Source organism: Salvelinus sp. IW2-2015, linkage group LG15 (genome assembly GCF_002910315.2).
Source record: "Salvelinus sp. IW2-2015 linkage group LG15, ASM291031v2, whole genome shotgun sequence".
In the NCBI taxonomy this organism is placed as follows: domain Eukaryota; kingdom Metazoa; phylum Chordata; class Actinopteri; order Salmoniformes; family Salmonidae; genus Salvelinus; species Salvelinus sp. IW2-2015.
The window spans coordinates 37059450-37084764 of NC_036855.1; the positions used below are offsets into that span (position 1 = coordinate 37059450).

At 41.6% G+C, this 25315-nt stretch overlaps 1 pseudogene; it reads left to right on the top strand.

Moving 5' to 3' along the window:
• The first annotated feature begins 1356 nt into the window (after positions 1-1356).
• Positions 1357-25315, top strand: part of LOC111973871 (syntaxin-binding protein 1-like) — a 37868-nt pseudogene continuing 13909 nt past the window's right edge.

The window sequence follows — 25315 nt, forward strand, 5'->3', positions numbered from 1 at the left end:
ACCTGCAGCACTCCAGGAACAGGRTTGCCTACCCCTGGTGTATGCACAAGACATGACCTTASACCTCGATCACACTGACAACTTCATTGCATTTTGGTACAGCAGAAAAACATTTATTTCTGTAGGAACGCTGTGTTTGCCTTGCAGCATTGCGTCGGAGAGGCAGTGGCAGTGCGTTCTGTGTGGTGCATACTTTTGGATTTATTGAACGWATGCGTGTACGGATTTTCAGAAATGGTAGCAGAAGGCAGTGGTGGAAAAAGTACTAAAATGTCATACTTGAGTAAAAGTAAAGATACCTTAATAGAAAATGACTCAAGTTAAAGTGAAAGTCACCCAGTAGAATACTACTTGAGTACAAGTATTTGGTTTGAATATACTTCAGTATCAAAAGTAAATGGAATTCTTAAAATATACTTAAGTAACAAAAGTAAAAGTATTAAWGATTTYAAATGTCTTATCTTATGCAAACCAGACAGCACAATTTTCTTGTTTTTTATTTATTTTCCAGATAGCCAGGAGCACAYTGCAACACTCAGACATAATTTACAAACAAAGCATTTGTGTTTAGTGAGTCCGCCAGATGTTCTCTTGACAAGTGTGTGAATTGGACCATTTTYCTGTCAAAATGTAATGAGTATTTTTGGGTGTCAGGGAAAATATATGTAGTAAAAAGTACATTATTTTATTTAGGAATGTAGTGAAGTAAAAGTAAAAGTTGTTAAAAATACWAATAGTAAAGTACAGATACCCAAAAACTCTACTTAAGTAGTACGTWAAATTATTTTTACTTAAGCACTTTACACCACTGGCAGAAGGTGAATGTTGAACTTTTGTTGTAGACATATMCAGATGATGTTGAGTTTTGCGCAAAGACACTGTCAGTGTGATGGAGGCATAAGGATGGATAATAGGCCTATATTTACTTAGACATTACTGCCCCTCTGTGGACATCTGTAGGTATTATTGATAATGTAGCCAATGTAGTCTATTGTGTTTTATCCTATTGCAGTTGCTGTGAAAATACAGTATGTTAAAATAAGAATTCAATGGTCTGATCATGACTTTTTTCAATTAGGGTTGTACAATATCCTAATTGTTGTATACAAATTACTAGGTCCATAACTGATATTTATTCTAACCCTAATAGCCTATTAAAATAGTTCATAAATACAATAACTTTATTTCACTTGATAAATGATACCACTGCAAACAGCTAAACGTAGGCTATGTAGATGTCTTTTAAAAGTTGAAGTAGGTTGTCCGTGGCATTGTATGACAGACAGTTGAAATCGGCATGTTTGTGGAGGCGTGGAAGGGATTATTTTCGAAGCAATACGGTCCCTCTTCAATCACTTTGGATGTTGTCCAGCGGCCTACAGTCCTACACAGTATTAGCGGTGGTTGGGTAGAGTTGAGAAGGGGAGGCGGAGACACGTCCACGACAGAGACATCGTCACCATGGCACCACTCGGACTAAAAGCCATTGTGGGAGAAAGTAAGAATATGTATTTTTGTTTAATCACTTCGTTATGTAGGTCTATGCGCTATGGTTATTTTGTATTTTTTCAGGTACTGTGTTTTGGCCTAGGCTATTTTCTTTTTTGCTTTATTTTGGACATTCTATTAATTTAGGCTATTTAGTTGGTTTGAATTACTATTTCATTTAGATCTCAATTTGTATTTCAAACACAATTTAAATACATTTTTTTGGACAAAAACTTGTCCAGAAGTAGACATATTGAAAGTCAAATCTAGTGCGTCTCGCGTTCGATAGGATTGCTCAAAGTGCGTAAAGGCGCACTACCGCACTCTCAATTATCCTATCTCTCTGCATCATTAGATATTGCAAAATGTTGGCCTTTTAATATTGTTTTTTAATTCTGTGCACTATACAATACAGTCATTTGTTTTGTAGTGAGTTGCACTATGAAATTGTCGTTTCGGGTAGATCCACATGCGCTAAATCCATACGGATTAAGGACTTCCACTGTCATAGTGCGCCTTGCTGCATGGATCCACCACAATACAGCTCCACACTTGGTTACCTAAAGGCACCACGAAAGGGGAAATCTCTTCTTATGTAGATGAAAACGTGTAGGCCACAGGTGGCACCTTAATTGGGGAGGACAGGCTCATTGTAATGCCTGGGGCAGAATTACTGGAGTGGGATCAAATACATCAAACACATGGTTTCCATGTGTTTGATGCCATTCAATTTGCTCCGTTCCAGCCATTATTATGAGCCATCCTCCCCTCAGCAGCCTCTACTGGTGTAGGTCTGTTACTTTGTATTGTGCGCTTTTAAAATAAATCTGCTGTGTTGAAGGCAWTTAATTCAAGAACGGGCATACAACCTAGTTTCCCCATTATGCACATAAAAAGCAAGACCTTATCCATGCATGAAAAAGTGAAAACAATAATTCCACAATGCAACTTCAGTCTTAAATACGTTAAATGTTTGGCTGGCAGTCTTTTATTTATTTATGGTATGGTAGACAGGGGAATATAGATATTGGGGTTAATGTGTGTTGTTATTGCGTGTGTACCCGCTATTTAATACCTCCTCAGCGGGGTTTGGTAGGTCACTTGGGTAGGTTACTTTCTAAATGTAATCCATTACAGTTAATAGTTACCTGTCTAAAATTGTAATCAGTAACGTAACTTTTGGATTACCCAAACTCAGTAACATAATCTGATTACATTCAGTTACTTTTAGATTACATTCCCCTTAAGAGGCATTAGAAGAATACAAATATGTATGTTACCAATTGATTTATCCTGCAATAGATGTGGTTCAATGTTAACGTTTACATAGCTGGCCATATATGGATGTWAAATTTTACTTTATGGGTTGGTTATGTAGGCTTCTTCTACCCATCGCTTTCTACTACATATAATAATACGATTACATTATATCTTTACAAGTCCAAAAATGGATRTAGTAACTACAGATTGCCCCTTTAAATCTATCAAAAGTGTGCGAGTTTGAGCATGTGTCCAKTAGGTCTATGGATGTATTTCTTTTATCAGCATGAATTAGATTGAGCAATTAAAAGCCCCACTTTTATTCCTAAAGCTGGGATACATACTATGCAGCTGTTACAAGAGCGCATTTTTCACTGGCTGTCGACTGGTTTCAAAAACAATGATTAATAGGCAGCTTAAACTATTTGAGTTCAACCATTATTGGGTTCAAATACACATTTAGATTTGTGAACAGCTATCCACAACAACCACAGTCCGTAAGGCGCAAATAGCAAAATGAGAGAGSAGCAGTGTGATTCACATCAATGTGCTATGTAGATATCAATAATAAGTGATATCCGTATCGCCGTAGACTACACCACTGGTCATCCTTACCTCCAAGCGTTTTTATTCAAGTTGAATAATTTTTTGATGCCGACAGCAGTCGCACCATTGGAAGACATAGCTTCGACTGTAGCCTACAAAAGCCTATTCCTGCTCTTTTCCCGCGATCCATCAAACACATTCGGTGTGTCATCATACTGATTTCTGACTTGTGGTCAGACTCGCTCAGGTGGAACCATCTTAAATTTGAGCCTTTTTTCAATGCAGATTTGAATGTCATTGAGAAAACAGAGAAGTGTCAAAGATTTTTTTTGCAAACATCCTTTCTGAATTTAAAGTAATCATCTACTTTTTCAAAAGTATCTGTAATCTGATTACATTTTTTTTTTTACTGGTAACGTAAAGGATTACAGTTACCGTTTTTTGTACATGTAATCCGTTACTCCCCAACCCTGCTCCTCAGATACCCACTGTATTTAATTGAGGTGAGACAGGATGGTGCTATGGTGATTCAGRGTTTGTTCCACTGGTGTAAAGTGAGCTGTGGTCTCCAACTCCACCCAGCCACCAGTAACATTCAGCATCACCAACTGCTAGCTATGCTGGACTTTCTGAAAATCACACATTGCAGTACTGTGTTCACAAGGAGTAATGTTGGTGTTCACAGTTTGTTGAGTCTGTCTGCCCCTTAAATTTTCTGGGATGTTTTGCTCTTAATCCTGAAGGCTTTTATTGTCATACAGACATAAATATCTATGGGTATGACAAATACTGTATAATAAATTAAGAAATTGATGGAAATCACCCACTCAAAAAGACAGAGAAAAGTTAGTTGAATTCCAAGTGTTTCACTGCTTTCAACCATCTAAAAGCACAACCAAACTCCAATGGAAAAACAATGTCAGATTTTTGGTTTAGTTGTCAACCAAATATATATCACTGACCCCACCCCTGTTTTGGTAAAAAGCTGAGGAATGGGGGTTGGAGAAATTGAACCACTCGTACATTCATAGACAGAGCGACGGAAAAGGACTGACCATCCATGATATTAAAACTATAGTTTTTAACCATGTTTTGAGGCCATGTGGTGTTTGTTTACATTTACTTTTGTTTACAAACATTGGAGTAAAACAAGCTTATATTTTGGTTCCTGATGGGGTACAACAGTTGAGCTAGACTCATGAGGCATTTACAAGTTATATTCTTCAAGAATCAATAGGTATATTTTCATTTATTTGTCAATCCAAAAATGTATGTAGCAACTGCTGATTGCCCCTTTCAAAAGTACATGGTGCAAGTGATCATGCCTTTTGAAATTCTGCGCAGATTATTGCTGCAACAAACTGGAATTAAAGCCAGAATAAGTCAGTGGAACAGATGGAACTATCCAAGCAGAAGATACATCTGCTTCAAAAGTTGATATTTGGTTGCCCCGACAACCGAACACAATTCAATATCACTAAATACCATTGCATTCACAGCTTGAAACCTAGGCCTATTGTATTGTCTATGTTTAGTTGAATTTTGGGTTGAATTGAAACAATAGCTGTTGATGACTTTGCAATTGCTATATAGGCCCAAATAGCATAATTGATGATATATGAGTGATAAAGTGATGGTCACGTTTAATTTGCTCTTTTAAATCTACCTCAATAGTAACAGTGAATCTTAGTTTTCAAGTGGAAATCTCTCACCAATCATTCTCACAATGGCACATTGATAATAGTCAGTGACACATATCATAGCAAAGCAGGGATGGGCTTGGTTATAGCCAAACCAACCGTTTACGTTAATTACTGATAACTTTTTAATGTCCAATGTATTTTCCATGTAGATTCCACGTCATAATACGTTGACACATTACGTTTAAAACCATTTGATTCAAACAGTTTGTTCCCAGTGGTAGTTAATAATTGATATGTCTAAATGAAAGAGTAGGATCAAATCAAACTTTAAATGCACTTTAAATAAAGTTTGATTTGATTTAGTTATATTATTTAACTCTCACAATAGCACACTGGTAATAGTCAGTTACACATATCATAGCTAAGCAGGTCTTGGTTAAAATCCTAGATGGGAGACCAAAGTGTAGCTGTGGATAGACCAATTATGCTGCACAGCCTATTGTTTATTTCTGATAGTGGATATAACTTTGTATACAAGGTTTGTCTATGTTGAAATTTGGTTATCATGATGACATAATAATCCTGGTTGAAATTTAACTCTCAAAAAAATATATTTATGTTGATTACTTTTTTCAAATCCAATGTATTTTCCACGTAGATTCCGCGTCACAATACATTGGCAAATTACGTTGAAACAACATTGATTCAACCAGTTTTGGCCCAGTGGGTTGGCTCTTCTGTTTACCTTCTGAGACACAATAGTTGTGGTTGTCTGGCTCAGACAAACAGGAGGAGTTTAGTGTGTGYGTCCCAAATGGCACCCTATTCCCTATATAGTTAACAAATGTTGACCAGAGCCCTATTGGCCCTGKTCGAAGGTAGTGCACTATATAGGGAATAGGGCGACATTTGAGACACAKACATTATCTMCCATCCCAAAGCAGCTTGTTAGTTTGTTGATGCGGACTGACTCTTTCATGGGGCATTGGGGAAATTCTCCCTAGCTAATCCAGTTGGGTAATTGGATACAGAACTCATTCACTGATAGACAGACATGTCACCTCAATTATCAACCCACCCAACCCATATTCAAAACAACAACAGTGTTTGAATTAAGCAAATAGGCACATTTTTGTTCTTGATTTCTGAAATGTTAACCATGATTGAGTTGATTGATTGTTATATATTTGTGACATTGTCTGGTTTTGTCTTTCAATGGAGGTAATGCATGTTAAGATTAATTTAGAAAACAGAGAGCCATGCTMTGCTACACCCTTTGAATAACTATTTTTGGTTCCATGTTGAAACATTTTTGTTCCAAGTAGAACCGTTTTTGGGTTCCATGTGGAACCCTTTTCACAGAAGGTTCTACCTGGAACCAAAAAGGTTTTACCTGGAACCAAAAAGGRTTCTCCTATGGGGACAGCTGAAGAGCCCTTTTGGARRAAAAAAAWWAAATAGTGTATCCTGACACAACAGCCAAATACTTCTCTCTCTGTCTGTGGCTTTTAGGATCCATGCTCTATGTAACAATAATTTTAAGTTGGGGAGGAAGGATATACAGAGCCTTCAGAAAGTATTCACACCTGTTGACTTTTCCCACATTTTGTTGTGTTACAAATTGGGATTAAAATGGATTGAATTCTCTTTTTTTTCAACACAAAATACTCTATAATGTCAAAGTGGAAGAAAATTCCATATAAAAATAAAACGCTAATATATCTTGATTAGATAAGTATTCAACCCCCTGAGTCAATACATATTAGAATCACCTTTGGCAACGTTCACAGCTGTGAGTCTTTTTGGGTAAATCTCTAAGAGTTTTGCACACCTGGATTGTACAATATTTGCCCATTATTCTTTTTAAAACTCTTCAAGCTCTGTCAAGTTCGTTTTTGACCATTGCTAGACAGCCATTTTCAAGTCTTGCCATAGATTTTCAAGCAGATATAAGTCAAAACTAAAACAAGGCCACTCAGGAACATTCAATGTCGTCTTAGTAAGCAACTCCAGTGTATATTTGGCCTTGAGTTTAGATTATTGTCCTGCTGAAAGATGAATTTGTCTCCCAGTGTCTGTTGGAAAGCAGACTGAACAAGGTTTTTACTCTTGGATTTTGCCTGTGCTTAGCTCTATTCCATTTTATTTTTATCCTACCAAAAAAWCTCCCATGTCCGTGCCGTTGATGAGCATACMCATAACATGATGCAGCCACCACCATGCTTGAAAATATGAAGACTGGTACTCAGTGATGTGTTGTGTTAGATTTGCCCCAAACATAATGCTTTGTATTCAGGACAAGAAGTKAATTTCTTTGCCACATTYTTTGCAGAATTACTTTAGTGCCTTATTGCAAACAGGATGCATGATTTGAAATATTTTTATTCTGTACAGACTTCCTTCTTTTCACTCTGTCATTAAGGTAACTACAATGTTGTTGATCCATCCTTAGTTATCTCCTATCACAGCCATTAAACTCTGTAACTGTTTTAAAATCCCTGAGCGGTTTCCTTCCTCTCCGGCAACTAAGTTAGGAAGGACACCTGTATCTTTGTAGTGACTGGGTGTATTGATTCACCACCAAAAGTGTCATTAATAACTTCACCATGCTCAAAGGGATATTCAGTGTCTGCTTTTTTTATTTGTACCCATCTAAGAATAGKTACCCTTCTTTGCGAGGCATTGGAAAACCTGCCTGGTCTTTGTGGTTGAATCTGTGCTTGATACAGATAATTGTTTGTGTGGGGTACAGAGATGGAGTAATCATAAAAAATGTTAAACACTTATTATGCAACTTATTATGTTACTTTTTAAGCAGATTTTTACTCATGAAAGTATTTAGGCTTGCCATAACATCGGGTTTGAATACTTAACGCAAGACATTTCTAAAACCTAAATTCCACTTTGACATTGTGGGTTATTGTGTGTAGATCAGTCCCACAAAATCTAAATTTAATCCATTTGAAATTTAGGCTGTAACACAACAATATGTGGAAAAAGTCAAGGGGTGTGAATACTTTTGAAGGCACTGTACTACTACTACTACTCATTTAATGCGTATACATATTTAAAATCAAATAACACTGATGAATGTATTTAATGGAGTTTTTTTTAGGATACTAGCCAAATCGAACATACATGTGTGTGTCAACAGGTTTCCCTGTGACGTCACATCCTTGTGGCACAGAAAGAGCCCAGAAATAGCGATCCTGGCGGTTCTGTGGCGTAAGAGGATTGGAAGAGATTAGGCCTTGTGATTGCTRTGTGTCTCTCTCACTGACTCATTCCAGTAGATAGATGGGCCAGCTTTTAAACTATAGATTCAAAGCTGACCCTTCCCCCCTCTCCATTACCACAGACTAGCATTTGGGATGCATGAACTGTCTCCCAGATGGTTCCAACGGCGCACCAGGTTCCCAGACTCCTCACAGATGTAATGAGTGTTACATTGGTATAACTGCTCACTTCAGACCCCTCACCGGAGCCYATTAAATTCCAACTGTGGCTGTGCCATCACATCTAACGCCGTCTGTCACCCCACTAAACTAACAATTCACYAGACCAAAATATCTAACATGCCCTTTTATACCTGAAGCATTATGCTTAGATACCCAGGCTTCGCTCAAGTTGTTCCATTAGTTTGAGTCAACGAGACGAGATTCGGAAGGATGACCTTGTGAGACTAAACTGTATACAAGGTGTCAAGGCTCAGGAAAAGACCCAGATGCAGACAGTTTTGAAGTAACAAAAGTTTATTACAAAAACAGGACGGCAGGCAAACGACAGGTTAAGGGCAGGCAGAGGTCAGTAGTCCAGAGCAGAGTCTGAAAGGTACAGAACGGCAGGCAGGCTCAGGATCAGGGCAGGCAGAATGGTCAAAAACCGGGAAAGCTAGAAAACAGGAACTAGAGACAGAAAGGAGCACGGGAAAAACCGCTGGTAGGCTTGACGAAACAAAACGAACTGGCAACAGAAAACAGGTATAAATACACTGGGGRTAATGAGGAAGATGGGCGACACCTGGAGGGGGGCAAATAGCACAAAGACAGGTGAAACGGATCAGGGTRTGACACAAGGGGCAAATAGCCTACAGTGCTTGTGCTTTTTAGCACAGAACAGTTYAATGTGTAAGTTGAAGTGTGTGCTAATCAATTATTCCTCCGTTTACAGAGATTATGAATGATGTCATCAAGAAGGTGCACAAGAAGGGCGAATGGAAGGTATGGGCAAATAAAATCAAACTTTGTCACATCCACTGAATACAACAGGTGTWSACCTTACTGTGAAATGCTTACTTACAAGCCCTTAATTAACTAACAATTCAGTTCAAGAAAGAGTTAAGAAAATATTTACCAAATAAAATAAAAAGTAACACAATAAAATAACAGTAACGGTATCCCCTGCTATATGCAGGGTGTACCGGTACCGAGTCAGTGTGCGGGGGTACAGGTTAGTCAAGGTAATTTGTACATGTATGTASGGTTAAAGTGACTATGCATAGATAATAAACAGCAAGTAGCAGCAGTGTAAAAACAAATTGGGGGGTTTGTGTCAATGTAAATAGTCCKCGTGGCCATTTGMTGAATTGTTCAGTAGTCTTATGGCTTAGGGGCAGAAGCTGTTTAGAAGCCTCTTGGACCTAGACTTGGAGCTCCGGTACCCCTTGCCGTGCGGGAGCATAGAGAACAGTCTATGACTTGGGTGACTGGAGTCTGACAATTTTTGGGGCTTTCCTCTCAAATCGCCTAGTATGTAGGTCCTGGATGGCAGGAAGCTTGGTCCCAATGATGTACTGGGCCGTACGCACTACCCTCTGTAGCGCCTTACGGTCAGATGCCGAGCAGTTGCCATACCAGGCGGTGATGCAACCGGTCAGGATGCTCTCGATGGTGCAGCTGTAGAACTTTTTGAGGATCTGGGTACCCATGCCAAATATTTTATATCAATGACATTCTTGGTTATGAATGACTGTGTATGTGATAGTACATGATAGTACTTGTCTGCGCCCAAATGACACCTTATTACCTATATAGTGCACTACTTTGACCAGAGCACTATGAGCCCAAGTCAAAAGTCGCACACTATATAGGGAATAGGGTGCCATTTAGGATACACCCCTTGACCCCCTGTAAACCTCGTCCCTGTCCTCCCCCAGGTTCTGGTAGTAGACAAGCTGAGCATGAGGATGATGTCATCCTGCTGTAAGATGACAGATATCATGTCAGATGGCATCACCAGTGAGTACCACTCYGTCAACATCGCACACGCACATGCACGCTCAATGTTCAGCATCACTTCAAAGGCTAACTGAATGACTRTGCTTTTCTCTCCTATCCTGTCCAGTTGTTGAAGACATTGGCAAGAAGCGAGAGCCTCTCCCCAGTATGGAGGCCATCTACYTAATAACTCCCAATGATGAGGTATTGGAACCATTTAGTTTTAGTAAATGCGTTTATCCAAAGTTCTTTTACTGTAGTGCATGCATACTTTTACATATGGGYGGTTCCAGTGTAATCAAACCCACAGCCCTGGCGTTGGAAGCGCCATGCTCTACCATCTGAGACACGCACTAGCAAAAAACTTTAGCTTTCTTTGGTAAGATATGTGATGTTCCTTCTCCTACCCAGACTGTGGAGGCACTCATAGATGACTTCAGAGACCCGCGGTCGCCCAGATACAGAGGAGCTCACGTCTTCTTCACTGACAGTGAGTAATATTGGAGAGACATGGGACGACTTTGTACCATCACGTATTGTATACAGTACATGAATTTGAGTTTGGAGCAGTCTGATGATGCCTTTATATCTGATTCTCCTCGGAGTACTGAGAACAGACTAGCAGACAACTCCTCTTGCCACAATACCAACACTCAATGTCAACCTTACACTCTCTCTTCCAAAAGGGTTTTTCAGCTGTCCCCATAGGAGAACCCTTTTTGGTTCCAGGTAAAACCCCTTTTTGGTTCCAGGTAGAACCATTTGGAGTTTCATGTAGAACCCTCTGTGGAAAGGCTTCTACTTGGAACCAAAAAYGATTCTACTTGGAACCAAAAGGGTTCTACCTGGAACCAACAAGGGTTCTTCAACGGGTTCTCCTATGGGGACAGCCGAAGACCCCKTTTAGGTTCTAGATAGCACCTTTTTTTGTAGGAGTATATAGATTTCTATTCTATTTCCCTATTATTTKCATCCTTTAATTTCATAAAATTTCAATTTTCAATAATTTCATGTTTTTTTTCACCCCCCCAACTCCCAGCAATCCCAGATACATTGTTCAATCTGTTGACGAAATCCCGTGCGTCCAAAGCCATGAAGACCTTGACTGAGATCCACATCGCCTTTCTGCCCTATGAGTCACAGGTAAGAGCCTATCTGCCCCTCTGTCTCTGGCGAGGGATAGAAAGACAGTGGGAGAGATACATAGAGAGAGCGGAGGAGGAGGAAAGGGGAGGATTATGATTAGGGGGGGTGAACAGGAGGGGACACAGAGAAGGAAACACCAGTGGAGAGAGGGGGAGGAGTATAGGAAGAGTAGGGGAGGAGTGGGGGAGGGATTGCTGAATGAGCTGGGGTAGTCTCCTCTCCTCTTTCTCCTGATGGAATGTTCCAGAGCAKAGTGGCTTTAGCCAGGCCATGGCTTTGCTGTGCCTCCAATCCTCTGCTGTTCTGTTGTCCTCTAGAATTAATCCTACAGGGGACRGTGTGGGGATGAGAAGGAGATGAGGGGTGTGTGGGGATGCCACGTCGCCCAGCCTCCCTCCCTCCCAGTCCGTCTCTAATCCCTCACCTCATTGGCGGATGCATCAAAATGCTGGCCGGSGAGCCAATGGGAGCCGGAGGAGGGTTGTGTGAAGTTGTTTGCACACGAGAGGGATTGTTGTCATGTGATGGTCCAACTGATGGGCTCGAGCGCTTGGAGGTGCTGGTTGCAGTGGTGCATGGGAAAGAGAGAGCCTGCCTGACTGACACACATTATGGGTTTAGTAGAGTGGATGAAGGGAGGCATGGCTGAGAAGAAATAGGACGTTTTAGTTTGGAAATAAACTGTCACTTATGTCATGGGGCATTTGGCAGTGTTATCAGAAAGCCCGGCATTGATTTTCACTGCTATGCAGACGATACGTAAGTCTACATTTCTGTGTCACCAGAGGATTTTAGTTCCACAGATAAATTATTACACTGTATTCGTGATTTAAATACTTGGATGGCTCACAACTTCTTCCGGCTAAATCAAGACAAGACCGAGGTACTTATTGTTGGAASCAAAGCACAGAGAGAGAATCTGGCCTCACATTTTAAACAAAGATGAAACACCAGGTAAAAAAACCTAGGTGTTATTTTAGATTCTGAACTAAATTTCAAATCACACATCAGGATATGTGACCAAAATAGCTTTTTACCACCTGAGGAACATTGCCAAGGTGTGGCCGTTTCAAATCAAATCAAATCAATCTCAGGCTGATACAGAGAGACTCATCCATGCTTTTATTACAAGCAAGCTTGACTACTGTAATGCTCTCCTATCTGGTCTACCCAAGAAAGCCATTGGTCAACTGCAAAACATAYRGAATGCTGCAGCACGGGTACTGACCAAGACCAGAGAGCACACATTACACCGGTTTTAAGGTCTCTGCACTGGCTGCCTGTGAGTTTTAGAATGATTTTTAAGATGTTTCTATTGGTTTTTAAATCAATCGACGATTGTGCACCCCAATACATGTCAGACATGCTTTTAAGTTATGTACCCAGTAGGTCCCTCAGGTCCTCTGGCGCTGGCATTTTAACTATCCCAAAGCCTAGGACCAAGAAGCATGGAGATGCAACCTTTAGTTATTATGCCCCCAGCCTCTGGAATAGCCTGCCAGAGAACCGAAACTGTGGACATATTTAAAATAGATTTTAACACACCTTTCTTTTTGCTYTGCTTKTCCATAGGGTGCTTTTTAGTTGTTCAGTTTGTGTTATTATTTCGTTTTTATCTTATGTTTGTTGTGTAGTAAATATTTCAGCTTTTACTTTTAAAATATTTGATTTGTTTGTTTTTCCCTGTAAAGCACATTGTGTTGCATTCCATGTCTGAAATGTGCTGTATAAATAAAGCTTGATTTGATTTCGGGAATCAGTCATAAGGGAAAGCAAGGGGAAGGGGAAAAGGGATTCATAGTCAGTTGCACAACTGAGTGGATTCAACTGAAATGTGTCGTCCGCATTTAACTCAACCTCTCTTCTCTGAATCAATGAGGTACGGGGGGCTGCCTTAATCGACGTCCACATCATCGGAGCCCAGGGAGCAGTTRTTGTTGGGGGTTTAACTGCCTTTCTCAAGGCTGGAGGAATTAATGAAAGATGTCGCATCTGATCCTACAGCACCGTACTGTATTGYCAGTCATTTGGGCATCAATGCAGTCAAATAGGATTATAGTATCTCACCCACACAGTCTCACACACTGCTACAGTGCCACCTGCAGGTCTGGCACTGCATGCCCACTGGATAGAGTTACAAACTTTTGTTAATTTCCCCCAAATTCATAAATTCCTGGTTGGAGGATTCACAGATTGTTCTTGCTTATTCTATCCTGATTCTGGGAATATTCCAACCAGGATTTCTGGAAAACMTAGGAATTTTGCGAAAGTGACCAACATTTTTGTGTATAGGACGGGTAACTGTAAAGCAAGTTGTTACTGCTGATGTAAAAACAGCCTAATAAAACACATGTAATTGATTTGATTATTTCTCTGTGTGTATCCAGGTGTTTTCCCTGGACAAGACAGATGCCTTCCAGGACTTCTACAGCCCCTACAAGGCTGACATCAAGCACAACATGTTGGAGCGCTGTGCCGAGCAGATCGCCACTCTCTGCAACACCCTGAAGGAATACCCTGGCATCAGATACAGAGGGTAAGAAGGAGAGAGAGAGCTACAGCAACATCAATTACTGCTGCTGTTTCATGCATACTGGCTTCTGTGGTGGTGTCTGGTGGTTTCGTTTGAGTCCCAGACAGACCAGWGTGCAATGTAATAGGCTATGTCTCAATCCAAAGGCAGCTACCTACCTCCAAACATAGCATCCGTGTGGATTGGGACGTAGCCTATTCATTCTCCTCTGAKAGGATTCTTAGAAGGAGTCAGTCTTCTGTACGTCTGATGGAAAGCGAACAGCCTGTYTGTTGTCTACTCTGTTGTCTTGACTCAGGGAGTACAAAGACTGTGCCACTCTGGCTCAGCTCCTGCAGGAAAAGCTAGACGGCTACAAGGCAGACGACCCCACCATGGGAGAGGTGAGGCAGGAGATCAGCCAACCAACAAGCCACACTGATTGAACTGATATAACACACACTGTAAAGGGATTACTGTGAATTTGACAGTATCTTACAGGCAGCTTGGTGGCAAGTACAATTCTGTATTTCATATTACAGTACACCTACTGTAATATAAATACGGTATCAAACAAGTACGATAGGTCAGCCACCCCGCAGCTTTTACCCTTTCGCCGGCATGGTGTGTTTTAGTTAGTTGAATCTATTGTAGATCGTTATGACGTTTTGGAGGTTATGAAACTGCAATAGTACAGTCAAATCATAATGTAAAATTCTTTGTCCAGCCTTTTGTCTCTCTGTCCCTGTCAGCTAATATGACCCCCTCTTTCTCTCCGCCCTGCCTAGGGTCCGGACAAATCTCGCTCCCAACTCCTGATTCTGGACCGAGGCTTTGACCCAGTCTCTCCCATCCTCCACGAACTCACCCTCCAAGCCATGGGCTATGACCTGCTGGGCATCGAGAACGACGTCTACAAGTAAACACTCACACGCTGGCACAGCCTGGCACAGCAATGGGTTCATCGCACACAACACACTGGGCCTCGTACCACAGAATTACAGAGAACATATAGGATCTTTATCCCTATGTGAATTATAGGRTCTMTATCCCTATGTGAATTATAGGATCTCTATCCCTATGTGAATTATAAAATCTCTATCCCTATGTTATAGGATCTCTATCCCTGGCACAGCCTAGCAATAGGTCCATCTCTCGTTTTGTTTGGATAGGAATTGTCATCTTGTCCTGTAGTTTCCAATTTGGTTCTAAGTCAACATTTGAGCATATCAATCTTTGCTGTTATGAGCATTTATGTTGTACATCTCTCTGTGTTTGACTCTGTTCCCTGTTTCCCTCTCTCTCTCCCTCCTCTTTCTCTCGCTTTCGTCTCTTGCTCTCTCGCTCTCCGTCGCTCTGTCTCTGTCTGTCAGGTATGACACCAGTGGGATGGGGGAGGTCAAGGAGAAGGCGGTGTTGCTGGATGAGGATGATGACCTGTGGATGAGTCTCAGACACAAGCACATTGCCGAAGTCACCACGTAAGTCTTTAAAAAATAGGATGCTCCCTTGGTTCTCACATACATGCACGGACACACAGACGCACGGATGCCCTGCTTTCCTGTATAGRTCTTTTATTTMTCTMTCTTTTTTTATCTATCCATCTCACACATTCAAACAGGGCTGTGACCCGCTCCCTCAAAGAATTCTCAGCCACCAAAAAGATGAACACAGGAGAGAAGGTACATGCAACTCCGTCTGTATTAGTCCTGCCTACCTACTGCATTATTGAACTGAGACGTGTCCTTCGTAACCCTCTGTACTGTATTGACTGCTGTATGTGTCTAACAGTGATGTGYTGTTCTGGGTTTGCTACAGACCACAATGAAAGACTTGTCTCAGATGCTGAAGAAGATGCCGCAGTATCAGAAAGAGCTAAGCAAGGTAAGCATGATGAGCCATATRATACTGTATGGGATGTCCCGGCACAGAAATAATACACCCAACATGCTCAGACAGACAACTGGTCCCCCAGGCAGCTATGAAATATAACACATAGAAGTCCTTCACTGTGGACTATTAAGACTACGACTGTGTGACACCAAATGGGAGACAATTGACTGAAACGCTGGGGGACTACCTTGACGTTGTCCAATAAGAAATGCGTGTTTTCTTTTTTCGTTGCAAAGTGATTTTGCTACTGTGTACACTAATGAATCCACCCCTCCCTGTGTTTCAGTACTCTACCCACCTCCACCTGGCTGAAGACTGTATGAACCGATATCAGGGCACGGTGGACAAGCTGTGTCGTGTTGAGCAGGTAACAGAATAACCAGGGAGCCCAGGGAATTGGAATACATTTAGGTGAAATGTTTGTGATCTGTTTGTACTCTTGCCAACTCCATTGCTGTTATTGTCAAGCYAAACAACCAGTGACAGGGAGTTGGCATCATAGCACAAAYAGACTAGCACTCAGGCTATTAAAATGGGTACACTATACTAGATATACCCTGAGTGTACAAAACATTAATATTGAGTTGCACCCCCTTTTGCCCTCAGAACAGCCTCAATTCGTTGGGGCATAGACTCTACAAGGTGTCGAAAGCGTTCCACAGGGATGCTGGCCCATGTTGACTCCAATGCTTCCCACAGTTGTGTCAAGTTGGCTGGATGTCCTTTGGGTGATGGACCATTCTTAGATATATATTTTTTAACTATTATTATTATTATTATTATTATATAATTGTCCTTGTTTCAGGTCAACATCGTAAAGAGATTGTACATATATTTGAATTCCAGAATGAAACAAGGTAACATAAAACATAGCATAACCAATAAACACCAAAACATAGCAAAAACAATAAGACTTATACATCCCATTTCAGTTCTCTGCTCTTCATTTTTAATTACTTTAATCAAAAAATATAACATTATCATGATTCTTTTTTATGTTCCTTACATAGACTATCAAAATAAAGAAAGTCACACACTCCATATATTAACTCCCAGTAATTAAATGGGCATTTACCAACATTTCGGCAGCACTGTGCCTTCCTCAGGGTAATGTCATGAATACTTGAACCAGGTTATGTAGACAAACAGTGCAATTAGTGCAACCAATGACAATAGTGAGGGGTGTGTCATAATGATTAAGTTAATTAAAATGAATTAGTGAAACTGTTMAAAAAACWATAGTTTATGGCATATTAAATATATTACGCTATTGTTATCATATAGAAACATAACTGAAWAKTATACATCATATTAGCATCAAAATACATKATTGTTTAATTCAATTTCACATAATTGTTTCRTATTTCATTTCATATTTGTTACATGTAATCTTTTGGTTCAACCTTAATGTATAATGAGCATCATCAACGGGGGAAAATAGTAGGTGTACGCTAATAATCTGTCGAAATAATATATACGTTTATAAGACTTGTTCATAAAAGAAARAATTGTTCATAAGAAGGGCCTGAGATCAAAGTCAACATTCAGACCAATCAGGGGTCAATGTTTTTAGATAGGATATCCAGTAAGCCTCCCTTTGTAGTAGTAGGATCTCGATGTTACCTCCTCTCCTTGCTAGAGCAACATGCTCAATGCCTGTGTATTTGAGGGAGGAGATTGGATGGTTAGCTTCAACAAAGTGAGCTGCTACTGGGTAGTCAGTGTTCTTACACCTGATTGAGCTGTGGTATTCAGCTATGCATTGTTTTAATTGTCTTTTCGTTTGTCCTACGTAGGCTTATAGTTTATTCGCCGTTAGTCAGCACCTCCACACAAACAAATTTTTCTGGGTGTGCGCCAGCTCATGTTTTTTTAATCTATGTTCTTTACATGCCTTCATTAATTTTACCGTCACAAAATGTGTGGCTGTAGTGTGTAAAATACCCTTAACAAAGTATTGAGGCCTATACGACAACATAATTATTTTAAACAAGAAAGCGACAAAGGTCCAGTTGACCAACAGACTCATAAAATGTTTATATGGACACTTCTTAGGGTATCTGTAAGATTAGGGGGATAGAYTTAAGAAAGAAGARGGATTTGTTAATGACAKCTGGCTTCTTAATCGAATACCAGGGCAAATCCCATTCTGCTTCATATTATAGACAGCAAAATCAAACAGAACCACCTCTCAATATTTGAATCCCARTCTGAGAGCCATCGGCGAGGCTATAGTGGCTCATTAATCTATCAATCTTGATTATTCGGGCCATATTATGATKGGCTTCTGACCAGCTCGAGTCATTTTCCCCAACTGAGCTMTCAGCGCCAACATAAAAAACATACGGTTAATAAATTGAATCATTCATGAGGAGGAAAAGAGAGGGGTCTTTGGAATCTTTATGCTGAAAGTGGACAGGCACCCAGTCAYCACATCAATGTGAAAATCCAAACAGAATAGACCCATACAAACCGCTACAGGTAGGTGYTCTCGAGCCACCGGTCGGCGGAGGCCCCTGCCCTCGACCAAAGGGATTTTCCAAGGACGGGAGAGACCCAACCCGGMCGGCCGCCCCGACGGGCATGGAGACGAGCGCACCTACAAACCCCACTCCAAAATAATAATTAAAAAAACAATTACAAATAAATCGGGTCTATGATTAGTCAGAGAATATTTTCCTCAACACAAAGAATGTATATGCAGTTAGCCTATATTGTCCCGTTTGAATGACATGACGCATGTGACCAGTAATAGTCACCGYTAGGCTACCTCTGCCAATAATTCATATCCCGTTGAAGTACGTAGTCGTGCAGCATACTTAATAGGGACAAGAAGAGGGAACTCAACAAGAAACTAAATAATTCCATCACGACATATCATGAGTCATGACTTCCATTTCCTTTAGTCTTTAGTGAGTTCTTTATATCCATTTGACTGTAGTGTCAGCGTGCAGGTGGTGGGTGGATCATTCTTGATACACATGGGAAACTGTTGAGCGTGAAACCCAGCAGCGTTGCACTTCTTGACACACTCAAACCGGTGCGCCTGGCATCTACTAGCATACCACGTTCAAAGGCACTTAAATATTTTGTTTTCCCATTCACCCTCTGAATGGCATACATACACAATCCATTACTCAATTGTCTCAAGGCTTAAAAATCCTTCTTTAACCAGTCTCCTTCCCTTCATCTACACTCATTTGAAGTGGATTTAAAAAGTGACATTAATAAGGGATCATAGCTTTCACCTGGATTCACCTGGTCAGTTTATGTCATGGAAAGACCAGGTGTTCCTAATGTTTTGTATATCTGTTAGATCTCTCATCCTCTAATCCACCCCGTGCCCCKCCAACTGTCTTGCCCTACCCCAGGATCTAGCGATGGGTACAGATGCAGAGGGGGARAAGATCAAGGACCCCATGAGGGCCATCGTACCCGTCCTGCTGGATAAAGATGTCACTGTCTTCGACAAGATCCGCATAATCCTGCTATACATCTTCATGAAGAACGGTGAGAGAGAAATCTATTTTCTGTGTGTCTGTATTTTACGATGTACATTACTCCACTTCTCTGTTACCATTACAATTCAGATTTTGTTGTGTGGGTGTGTGCATGTTTCTGCACGTCTGTGCATGTTTTCATGCGTGTGTGTGTTTTTCTGGGCATGTGCATGTGTCCATGTCTGTGTTTGTGCATGTGTGTGTGTCAGGTGTTTCGGAGGAGAACCTGTGTAAGCTCCTCCARCATGCTAACATCCCTCCTGAGGACAGTGACATCATCGCCAACATGGCCCATCTGGGCATGCCCATCATCTTAGAGGTGAGATCCTATAGTACCATACTTTTGTAACACCAGGACATATATTCATTAGGCACTGAACAGAAGAAAATGGACTGAAACAGGGAGGAACTACTAGCTAACTTGTCCAACAAGCAACTCTTGTTTTCGTTTTCTGTTGTAAAATGTTTTGCTACGTTTTTCTACAGTGTGCCCTACTGAATATGACCCATGAACCATTGTGGAACTATCTCACAACTCTCTCACACACTAGTAGAAACATTTTAACATGTGGATTGGGGATCCATTTTTGGGATAGTGGCATAAATATGATATCTGCAGTGTTTATATGCTATCTGGGTCCAACTGAAAAGTGTTTCAGTGAGTCAATCATCTACCGGACTTTCTAGGGGAACCCGACCCGCAAAGTGAAAAAGACTGACCGGAAGGAGCGAGTGAGTGAGCAGACCTACCAGCTCTCCCGATGGACCCCTCTCATCAAGGACATCATGGAGGCAAGTCCAGCCTGCTGTTGTAGACTGTTATATACATGATCAATTTGYTAGTAGGGTCTAACATACATTAATTTAGTGTGGGTTAAGACTGGCATGGAAGAAATGGTCTCTCGCTGGTAGGGTTGAGTCAGGGTATGGACATAAAGTTAGGGTTAGGGTTGAGCCGGGGTATGGTTAGTCCACTGACCCAAATATGTCTCTCTACAGGATGCCATTGAGGACAAACTGGATCCAAAGCAGTACCCCTACATCTCCCAACGCACTGCATCCACCCACAGCAGTGCTCCATCAAGGTATACAGATAAACCCTATTCATTTTACATCACCTCTGTGCTTTGTACCTTCTGAGATTCCAATTACTTAATGACATTTTTCATTTTAGGTCTTAGTGGAACAGCCTCAATATTTCCCAMCACTTTGGTTTGATAGTTTGTATACTGAACCAAAATATAAASGCAACATGTCTAAAGTGTTGGTTTCATGAGCTGAAATAAAAGATCCCAGAAATGTTCCATASGCACAAAACGTAATATTAAACGTRTTTCTCTCAAACTTTGTGCACAAATTTGTTTACATCCCTGCTAGTGAGCATTTCTCCTTTGCCAAGATAATCCATCCATCTGACAGGTCTGGCATATCAAGAAGCTGATTAAACAGCATGATGATTACACAGGTGCACCTTGTGCTGGGAACAATAAAAGATCACTCTAAATGTGCAGTTTTTTCACACAACACAAAGATGTCTGAAGTTTTGAGGGAGCACGCAATTGGCATGCTAACTGCATGAATGTCCACCAGAGCTGTTGCCAGATCATTTAATGTTAATTTACATACAATCATCCACAGGCCACAATCAACAGCCTGATGAACTCTATGCGAAGGGATGTTGTGCTGCATGACGAAAATGTTAGTCACACCAGATACTGACTAGTTTTCTGATCCATGCCCTACTTCGGTATCTGTGATGCATATCTGTATTCCCAGTCATTTGAAATCCATAGATTTAATTTATTTCTATTGAGAGATTTTCTTATATGAACTGTACTCAGGAAAATCTTTGAAATTGTTGCCACGCTGCGCTTATATTTTTGTTGTAGTACATCTGTAGATGCTCTACAAACTATTGAAAGACTATCCTAGCCAGTTATAGTTGTAATGGCTTAGCAGAAAATAAGAAAAGACGATCAGTATTTACCTGGCTAAAAGAGAAGGAATATAATATCGATTGGTTGCAGGAAACTCGTTCAACAATTTTTAGATGAAGTTGTATGGAAAAAGTACTCCGGGGGGGGGGGGTTAAATATATTCTCCCATGGGCAAAGAAATTCAAAAGGGGTGATGATATGAATTATCAGTAATTTTGATCCGAATGTGCAAATTGTCTAAACAGATCCTCAAGGTAGATGGATGATTTTAATATGTTATTGGACCATAAACAGATATGGCTCTTCAACCTACAGTGTCTTGGGAAAGTATTCAGACCCCTTGACATTTTCCACCTTTTATTAGGTTACAGCCTTATTCTAAAATTGATTAAAAACAAAGTTTCCTCGTCAATCTACACACAATACCCATAATGACAAAACCAAACAAGATTTTAGAATTTTTTGGGAAATTTAATAAAAAATAAAACTGAAATATCACACCCTTTACTCAGTACTTTGTTGAAGCACCTTGGGCAGCAATTACAGCTTCGAGTCTTATTGGGTATGACGCTACAAGCTTGGAACACCTGTATTTGGGGAGTTTCTCCCAATCTTCCTCTGCAGATCCTCTCAAGCTCTGTCAGGTTGGATTGGGAGCTTTGCTGCACAGCTATTTTCAGGTCTCTCCAGAGATGTTAGATCAGATTCAAGTCCAGGCTCTGGCTGGGCCACTCAAGGACATTCAGAGACTTGCCCCGAAGCCACTCCTGCATCGTCTTGGCTGTGCGCTTGGGGTCGCTGTCCTGTTGGAAGGTGAACCTTCGCCCCAGTCTGAGGTTCTGAGCGCTCTGGAGCAGGTTTTCATCAAGGATCTCTCTGTACTTTGCTCCGTTCATCTTTGCCTCAACCAGACCCTGCCGCTGAAATACATCACCACGGCATGATGCTGCCACCGTCATGCTCACTGTAGGGATGATGCCAGGTTTCCTCTGGAAGTGCTGCTTGGCATTGAGGCCAAAGAGTTCAATCTTGATTTCATCAGACCAGAGAATCTTGTTTCTCATGGTCTGAGAGTTTTTAGGTGCCTTTTGGCCAACTCCAAGCAGGCTGTCATATGCCTGTTACTGAGGAGTGGCTTCCGTCTGGCCATTCTACCATAAAGACTACCAAAAATAACTCCTGGACATCAGAACAGGGATTACTCACCTCGAACTTGAAGAAGCTTTTTCCTTTAACGAGTCCGGCTAGTACGACGTGAAGGATATATTGCTTTCCCGGGAACAAGCCCAAATCCCCGTCATTTGCGTGAAGAAAAGTCAGAGAAAAAGGGGGCGGAGGTCAGGCTGCCTTCTGAGAATTCGTAGACAAGCGAGTAAACTCCCACTGCCATCCATTCTATTGGCCGATGTGCAATCATTGGAAGATAAAATCGATGACCTAGATCAAGATAATCCTACCAACAGGACATTAAAAACTGTAATATCTTGTGTTTCATCGATTTGTGGCTGAACGACGACACGGATAATATAGAGCTGGCAGGATTTTCCATGCACCGGCAGGGGTGGAGGAGTGTGTCTATTTGTCAGTAACAGCTGGTGCTCGATGTCTAATATTAAAGAAGTCTCGAGGTATTGCTCGCCTGACGTACCTTACGATAAGCTGTAGACCACACTATCTACCAAGAGAGTTCTCATCTATATTATTCGTAGCCATCTATTTACCACCACATCCAGAAGCGGTGCTCCTAGTTGCTGGGGATTTTAATGCAGGCAAACTTAAATCCGTTTTACTTAATTTCTACCAGCATGTCACATGTGCAACCAGAGGAAACAAAACTCTAAACCACCTTTACTCCACACACAGAGATGCATACAAAGCTCTCCCCTGCCCTCCATTTGGCAAATCTGACCATAATTATTTTCTCATGATTCCTGCTTACAAGCAAAAACGAAAGCAGGAAGTACCAGTGACTCGCTCAACACGGAAGTGGTCAGATGACGCGGATGCTACGCTACGAGACTGTTTTGCTAGCACAGACTGGAATATGTTCCGGGATTCATCCAATGGCATTGAGGAGTATACCACCTCTGTCATCGGCTTCATCAATAAGTGCATCGAAGACGTCATCCCCTCAGTGACCATACATGTATATCCCAACCAGAAGCCATGGATTACAGGCAACATCCGCATCGAGCTAAAGGCTAGAGCTGCCGCTTTCAAGTAGCGGGACACTAATCCGTACGCTTATAAGAAATCCCGTTATGCCCTCAGACAAACCATCAAACAAGCAAAGCATCAATACAGGATTAAGATTGAATCCTACTACACCGGCTCTGCTCGTCAGATGTGGCAGGGTTTGAAAACAATTGCAGACTACAAAGGGGAACCCAGCCGCGAGCTGCCAAGTGACGCAAGCCTACCAGACGAGATAAATACCTTTTATGCACGCTTCGAGGCAAGCAACACTGAAGCATGCACGAGAGCACCAGCTGTTCTGGATGACTATTTGATAACGCTCTCGATAGCCGATGTGAGCAAGACCTTCAAACAGGTCAACATTCACAAAGCCGCGAGGCCAGACGGATTATCAGGATGTGTACTTAAAGCATGCGCGGACCAACTGGCAAGTGTCTTCACTGACATTTTCAACCTCTCCCTGTATGAGTCTGTAATACCAAAATTTTTCAAGCATTTACATTACATTTACATTTAAGTCATTTAGCAGACGCTCTTATCCAGAGCGACTTACAAGTTGGAGACCACCATAGTCCCTGTGCCCAAGAACACCAAGGTAACCTGCCTAAATGACTACCGACTCGTAGCACTCACGTCTGTAGCCATGAAGTGCTTTGAAAGGCTGGTCATCAACACCATTATCCTAGAAACCCTAGACCCACTCCAATTTGCCTACCGCCCCAACAGATCCACAGATGATGCAATCTCTATTGCACTCCACACTGCCCTTTCACACCTGGACAAAAGGAACACCTATTTTGACAATTTTAGGGCCTTCCTCTGACACTGCCTGGTATAGAGGTCCTGGATGGCAGTAAGCTTGGACCCGGTGATGTACTGGGCTGTACGCACTATCAATCAATCAATCAATTTTATTTTATATAGCCCTTCGTACATCAGCTAATATCTCGAAGTGCTGTACAGACACCCAGCCTAAAACCCCAAACAGCTAGTAATGCAGGTGTAGAAGCACGGTGGCTAGGAAAACTCCCTAGAAAGGCCAAAACCTAGGAAGAAACCTAGAGAGGAACCAGGCTATGAGGGGTGGCCAGTCCTCTTCTGGCTGTGCCGGGTGGAGATTATAACAGAACTATGCCAAGATGTTCAAAAATGTTCATAAGTGACAAGCATGGTCAAATATAATCATGAATAATTTCAGTTGGCTTTTCATAGCCGATCTATTGGCTATAGAGTTAGCTAGCTGTAGTCACTACACTCTGTAGTGCCTTGCGGTCAGAGGCTGAGCAGTTGCCATACCAGGCAATGATGCAACCCGTCAGGATGCTCTTGATGGTGTGGTGTAAAACCTTTTGAGGATCTGAGGACCCATGCCAAATCTTTCAGTCCTCCTGAGGGGTAATAGATTTGTCTCGCTCTCTTCACGACTGTCTTGGTGTGCTTGGACCATGTTAATTTGTTGGTGATGTGGATGCCAAGGACCTTGAAGCTCTCAACCTGCTCCATGACAGCCCAGTCGATGAGAATGGGGGCATGCTCGTCCTCCTTTTCCTGTATGTCCACAATAACTCCTTTGTCTTGATCACGTTGAGGGATGTTGTTGTCCTTGCACCACACGGTCAGGTCTCTGACCTCTTCCTATAGGCTGTCTCATCGTTGTCGGTGATCAGGCCAACCACTGTTGTGTCATCGGCAAACTTAATGATGGTGTTGAAGTCGTGCTTGGCCGTGCAGTCATGAGTGAACAGAGTCTACAGGAGGGGACTGAGCACGCACCCCTGAGGGGCCCGTGTTGAGGATCAGCGTGGCGGATGTGTTGTTACCTACCCTTACCACCTGGGGGCGGCCCGTCAGGAAGTCCAAGATCCAGTTGCAGAGGGAGGTGTTTGTCCAGGGTCCTTAGCTTAGTGATGAGCTTTGAGGGCACTATGGTGTTGAACGCTGAGCTGTAGTCAATGAATAGCATTCTCACATAGGTGTT